Source organism: Haliotis cracherodii, unplaced genomic scaffold (genome assembly GCF_022045235.1).
Source record: "Haliotis cracherodii isolate W230 unplaced genomic scaffold, xgHalCrac1.p SCAF_1, whole genome shotgun sequence".
NCBI lineage: Eukaryota > Metazoa > Mollusca > Gastropoda > Lepetellida > Haliotidae > Haliotis > Haliotis cracherodii.
This window is the reverse complement of record NW_027266264.1, coordinates 49,273,886-49,279,885: the sequence shown is the minus strand read 5'-3', so window position 1 is coordinate 49,279,885 and position 6,000 is coordinate 49,273,886.

Here is a 6,000-nt window from a genome sequence, read left to right as displayed (position 1 = left end):
TTAGCTCAATACAACCACAGTTTGTACAATTATTGATGAGGCATAAATGATCAGAGAAATATCTGAATGTACATATAAATACCCCTAATGTTTGAAAAACATAGTCAAAAAACATTTTCAATACACGAATAAAGTAGTGAACATGTAGGAGATATCATACATCAAGACAACAAATGGTATGAGTATGCCATTAAATCACAAGAGAATGCAATAGTCGGGTTACTGAATCTCTAGCCGGGACCAGAGCGGTCACTAGATCGTGACAAGGGTAGGTTCGATACACGAGGAGAATTAGTAGACGAATAAGTATACTTTTATAAACTTTTCCCAAATAATATCTGAAGTAACTAAGTCTTCTACTTCCATTTTTGTTTGCATTATGTTCGACAAAGTTTACAAGTCCCCCTGCTGCTAACATTCGAATATCTGGTCAAATATGTACAACGCCTTTTGTAAATACAAATCAACTGGATATACGTGACTTTCCTTTCAATGTTTTTCTATAGTTCGCAATATATTTATACTTACAAATGACAGCTGGAATCCAAAAACAAACAGAAGTAAAGTGAAATACAGCTAAGGTGGGATTCATTCTAAAAAAGTACTATTTCGTCTATGCGTGTCTTGTCGCCTATCTTGCCGCCTGTCGGATGGAGCATATATCTGTAAAGTTCTGATGAGATGAAAGTGAAAAGAACACAGTTGCTACGCACTATCGATTTGACAGAAGGGAGTGGATGCTTTGTAACGCCTGAATGCCTTAGTTTAAGTTTAGTTTCATCTGGGAAGTTGAAATCAAAGGCTAGGGCTCAGGGCTGAACAATGAGTTGAGTATCAGGGCCCGATCATTTCATGTAATGTCGGTGATATATTAGGTTGGGACCGGGACCTTTTGTTACCGACAGAAATTTGACAACGACTCCCACTGGGATATCGATGTTGCAGGGGCTTATGTAATACGAGTATTTTAAATTATTCTTTGATATTTGAAGGATATAGATGCCACAGGTACATTGCACTCATCTTGAAGACACCGAGTCAAGACGTTTCTAGGGCACCTAACCAAACAATCAACATTTCTTGTAACTGCGTGTACCTAGGTTTTATTTTAATCACCACAGACGATAGGTTGGAAAGGTTAAAATAGAAGATATTGGTAATTATATACCCCAGTTGGTTTTCATACAGAAGAGGTCATACTCAGAGTGAGCTATTGTCGTCAATGAAACGGCAATTCTTGCGACCGGAGAGGTGAATATGTCACCAAGTCATATGTCACCCAAAGTCCCCTTGGCACTGGAAGTCCTCTCACATCTGCTGCGCAGATGTGTTTGATTGTCCACCCGCATTTCATTGACAAATGGTCCTACTGTCGATGATCTTTTAGATCTCTTGATGTCAAGACTATCTAAAAAATTGGCCGCTCAGGGTATGTACTTGATGAGCATGATGTAGAAGTTTATGTATCTAACATTGAATAATGCTACTTTTGCGAATAACCATAATCATCTTGTAGAAAGAATTAAAGAAATTAGATACAGGTACACAAAACGAACTTTCAGTCAGGCTCGATGGCTGCCTTAAAACAAGATGTGAAAGTATTTTTTGGCATTTTTTTCGTAACGAATGGTACCTAATAAAGCACTGCGTTGTATCTGTATACAGCATATATACCCGTGCACGTATTCCGCAGGGTTTCCACGTTGTATTTACATGCCTGTCTTCATGGAAGCTTCCAAGCCCTAACTGCAGGCGACCCATGCTTGCCGTAAGAGGCGACTAACGGGATCGGGTGGTCAGGCTCGCTGACTTTGTTGATGCATGTCATCGTATCCCAAATGCGTAGATCGACACTCATGATTTCAAGCACTGGATAGTCTGGTCCAGACTCGTTTATTTACAGACCGCCGTCATATGGCTGTAATATTGCTGTGTGCGCCGTTAAACAACAAACAACAATGTTGACATCTCATGTAAGAAATAAACGACGAGTGGGAGTTGTTTATCGTAGAATAAAACACTGCAGAGAGCAAAAACCAGTCGGGGCTGCGTCTCTCATGATTTATTCTTTATATATATAACAGCTATAGATATATATCAACAAACAAAACAAACTTAGGTCCCCCATGGCTATCGTCTAGAGCTAATCGGAAGTCTGGTAACGCGTCATGGATGATATGAAAAGACTAGTATTCGTTCGAACCAATGATTTAATGTGGTATAGAGGCAATGCGTCTTGCATGCTAGTTAGCAACGTGCCTAGCTATATACAACAATATCAGACCATGTGTCCATTTCAAAAGAGTACAAATATATCTCTGTGGTGATTTCACTTCATATTTATATGTTATATACATATTTATACATCCATGTCTCCACAACGCATGTATATACTTCATCTTTCACTGAATGTTTGAACAACCAGTGAGAATTTATCCCTCGTAACAGAAATTGTTGGACGTGTAAGACGTCCATCACTTCCGCATCTTCTCCCAAATGAATGTAACACGCTGCGTTATTACTGAAATACCATTCCAAGCGGCGTTAAACCATTAATATGGTCACTCATTAATATTATTAACCCACTCACTAAAAATCTTGACTGGGTTACTTACCAATGTACTGGTTACAATATACTTTAAGTATCCTACTTCATTTAAACATGTAACTTAAAAGGTTCTGCGATTGAATGTATGACTTCGGCATACTCCACTGACAGCCTTCAGCAACCCATGTTTGTAGTAAAGGGCAACTATGCTTGTCGTAAGAGGCGACTAACGGGATCGGGTAGTCAGGCTTGCTGACTTGGTTGAAGCATGTCATCGTATCCCAATTGCGTAGATCGATGCTCATGATGTCAAGCACTGGATTGTCTGCTTCAGACTCATTTATTCAGATATGATATATTATACTTATGCATATCCTTTGACTTAATAACCAATGTTATCGCGTAAGCAGCAAATTACCATTTATAATTCCCTTTTAGCAAGCCAATTTCTACAACACACTCGTATGTCAGATTATGGACCTGAGGCAAATGTCATTAGCGACATAAAACCATGAATTCCTCTTTCTTCGACATCACCCCAGAATAACCTTGTCATAGCATGTGTTTAATCTTTGCCTTGTTATCTTCAGGTTGACAGTAAATATGACAGGTTGTCGCTTCCGGTAGAAGCTTGCGAGCACGATCCGCCATGGGATTCTGCAATCGATGATTATTTGCATACAAATAAGTGCGTATTAGTGACGTCAATTTTTCCTGTGTCTTCGACCACGAGGGGATTTCATGAATTTCTTTACTAGACTTGTTTCCCTATAACTAGATAAAGAGATGGCCATTGTTTTCCTTTGAGGCCTAATGCTGCAGCTGCTAGCGCTGCTTGAACTAAATTGGCATTAAAACTATTGATTACGTACACATTACAAAGTCAAGAATAGGACATTGCAGGAAAATCAAGAAGCAAAAATCTGAATGAAAGCGGGTGCTTTTAGGGTGCTTTTGGATCTATGCATTATTGTTGTGTTAACCCTCAGGAATAATGCGTCTTCATCAAGTTGCCATTTTTAGATGATTTTTGTGGCAGACAATTTCGGTGTTTTTTAGTATATCAAATGGTCGGTCACTGACATGCAACTCCTCTTTTAGGGAAACTGTAATTGTATTTTATTGTAAACTGGCTACAACAATACTTAACGCTAGTTAATCCTCTCGCACTAACTCAATTTATCCAACATTTTCTCTCACTCTCATTCACACGCTTCGTCAAACCGATTCTCTCTGGCTTATCATACTCATTCAATTTGAGAAAATCACTATTCCTCTAACAGACGTTCTCACGTGTCATTCGTTCCATCTCGCAAAAGCGTACCCTGTCTGACAGAACATCCATTCACTCCATCTGACAGAACTTCTCACTCCATCTAACAGAACATCCATTCACTCCAACTTACATAACTTCTCACACCATCCGACAGGACATCCACTCACACCATCTGACATAACCTCACTCACACCATCTGACAGAACCTTGCATTTACTTCATCTGACAGAACCTCTCTCACACCATCCAACAGGACATCTACTCACACCACCTGACATAACCTCTCTCACACCATGTGACAGAATCTTGTATTTACTTCATCTGACAGAACCCCTCTCACACCATCCGACGGGACATCCACTCACACCATCTGACAGAATCACTCGAACTCACTCCTTCTAGCAGAACCTCTCACTCACATCATCTGACAGAACACCCCACTCACACCATCAGACAGAACCTTGCACTTACTTCATCTGACAGAACCTCTCTCTCACTCCATCTGACACAACAGCTCACTCACACCATCTGACAGAACATCCATTCACTCCATATGACAGAAGACCTCACTCACACCATATGACAAAACCTCTCACTCACTCCATCTAAAAGAACATCTCACTCACTCCATCTGACAGAACCTTGCACTTACTTCATCTGACAGAACCTCTCTCTCACGCCATCTAACAGAACACCTCTTTCACTCCATCTGACAGAACCTTGCACTTACTTCATCTGACAGAACCTCTCTCTCACTCCATCTGACACAACAGCTAACTCACTCCATCTGACAGAACATCCACTCACTCCAGCTGACAGAACATCCACTCACTCTCGCTCCATCTGACAGAACATCTCACCCACACCATCTGACAGAACCTCTCTCTCACCCCATCTGACACAACAGCTCACTCACACCATCAGACAGAACATTTCACTCACTCCATCTGACATAACATCCACTCACTCCATCTGACAGAACATCCACTCACTCTATCTGATAGAACATCTCACTCACTCCATCTGACAGAACATCCACTCACTCCATCTGACAGAACATTCACTCACTCTATCTGACAGAACATCTCACTCACTCCATCTGACAGAAGATCCACTCACTCCATCTGACAGAACATCCACTCACTCTCACTCCATCTGACAAAACATCCACTCACTCTCACTCCATCTGATAGAACATCTCACTCACACCATCTGACAGAACCTCTCTCTCACTCCATCTGACAGAACATCTCACTCACTCCATCTGACAGAAACTTGCACTTACTCCTTCTAGCAGAACCTCTCACTCACATCATCTGACAGAACACCACACTCACACCATCAGACAGAACCTTGCACTTACTTCATCTGACAGAACCTCTCTCTCACTCCATCTGACACAACAGCTCACTCACACCATCTGACAGAACATCCATTCACTCCATATGACAGAAGACCTCACTCACACCATATGACAAAACCTCTCACTCACTCCAATTTACAGAACATCTCACTCACTCCATCTAACAGAACATCTCACTCACTCCATCTGACAGAACCATGCACTTACTTCATCTGACAGAACCTCTCTCACACTCCATCTAACAGAACATCTCTTTCACTCCATCTAACAGAACATCTCTTTCACTCCATCTGACAGAACCTTGCACTTACTTCATCTGACAAAACCTCTCTCTCACTCCATCTGACACAACTGCTCACTCACTCCATCTGACAGAACATCCACTCACTCTCGCTCAATCTGACAGAACATCTCACTCACACCATTTGACAGAACCTCTCTCTCACCCCATCTGACACAACAGCTCACTCACACCATCCGACAGAACATCTCACTCACTCCATCTGACAGAACATCCACTCACTCCATCTGACAGAACATCCTCTCACTCTATCTGACAGAACATCTCACTCACTCCATCTGACAGAACATCCACTCACTCCATCTGGCAGAACATCCACTCACTCTATCTGACACAACAGCTCACTCACTCCATCCGACAGAACATCTCACTCACTCCATCTGACAGAACATCCACTCACTCCATCTGACAGAAGATCCACTCACTCCATCTGACAGAACATCTCACTCACTCCGTCTGACAGAACATCCACTCACTCCATCTGACATAACATCCACTCACTCTCGCTCCAT